Source organism: Schistocerca americana, chromosome 4 (assembly GCF_021461395.2).
Source record: "Schistocerca americana isolate TAMUIC-IGC-003095 chromosome 4, iqSchAmer2.1, whole genome shotgun sequence".
Classification (NCBI taxonomy): domain Eukaryota; kingdom Metazoa; phylum Arthropoda; class Insecta; order Orthoptera; family Acrididae; genus Schistocerca; species Schistocerca americana.
Window position 1 is genome coordinate 199035325 of NC_060122.1, and position 1379 is coordinate 199036703.

General features: G+C 45.5%; 1 non-coding gene across 1 annotated transcript; it reads right to left on the minus strand.

The window, feature by feature from the left end:
• Window positions 1–331: 331 nt before the first annotated feature.
• On the minus strand, window positions 332–405 carry Trnat-ugu. Its single transcript has one exon. It is a non-coding gene; the product is annotated as a tRNA-Thr (tRNA).
• Window positions 406–1379: the final 974 nt, after the last annotated feature.

Below are 1379 nucleotides of genomic sequence, written 5' to 3' on the forward strand. Positions count from 1 at the left end.
ATACCTAAATCCATTTCTTTTCTCACTTCATCAGACGAAGACACGCACCACAAAGACCTCAATGTACTCTTTCCACCTACCCGCTCTCTCTTCTACTTTTAACTGTGGAGTTGCCATTGCAATCTTGTTGTTGAAGTCCTTGCCTTTAATTTTACTTATGCTTGTTTTAACTTTTCTATACGCTCAATCAGTCTTTCATTTCTTTTCCGATTTCGTCATATTTTACCTGCAACCATTTCGGTTTGGCTTTCCTACATATGATGACTAACTGACAACCCCAGCTGCCGACGGGTGTTGTTGATATACCTCGATGTGGACAGCTGAAAATGTGTGCCCCGACCGGGACTCGAACCCGGGATCTCCTGCTTACATGGCAGACGCTCTATCCACCTGAGCCACCGAGGACACAGATGAATAGCGCGACTGCAGGGACTTATCCCTTGCACGTCTCCCGTGAGACTCACACTCCCAACTGCCCACAATTCTACATATGTATTGTACCTTATAGACATTTGCCCTCCCACTCATTACTCGCGCACGCTTTGGCGATTCCCGTAAGAGTTTGGGCAACCTGTGCGCATTCGCACAGACGAAGGTCAATGGCTGGTTAGCCTATAACTATATATACGAAGACAGTAAATTGTTCTCGAAAGAACAGTTACTGTTGATGACCGTGCAGCTTTTCCCTGGACTAAATGATGACTAACTGACAACCTCAGCTGCCGACAGGTGTTGTTGATATACCTCGATGTGGACAGCTGAAAATGTGTGCCCCGACCGGGACAGCAGGAGATCCCGGGTTCGAGTCCCGGTCGGGGCACACATTTTCAGCTGTCCACATCGAGGTATATCAACAACACCTGTCGGCAGCTGAGGTTGTCAGTTAGTCATCATTTATTCCAGGGAAAAGCTGCACGGTCATCAACAGTAACTGTTCTTTCGAGAACAAGTTACTGTCTTCGTATATATTTCCCACATATCACCCTACAAATAATCTATTTTAATGCAAGAAAATGTAGGCTAATATCGCAGTCCAGGAATTGGGTCATAACAATAAAATGTCAAGATCTATAGGGCCTTCTCGTTTTAAAGAAAAATTTAAGCCCTTTGACGCATAAGCATCAAATACGACGTGACTTACGAAGAACTGAGCAGTGACTTCAAAAAGTCTGAAGCCTTTGGATATAAATTCAGCACTAACAAAATTGTCTCTGATTTGAAGATCCATATATACGTTCGGATTAACTTCCACTGAGGAGAGCAGAGCGAATGCCGAACATTTGCCAGGCAGGACATTTGCCACGCCGGACATCTGCCACACTTGCCCCTTCGCCAGGTAGCTTGAGTAGCGATCCATCAGGTAAGGGACGCCCTTCCTC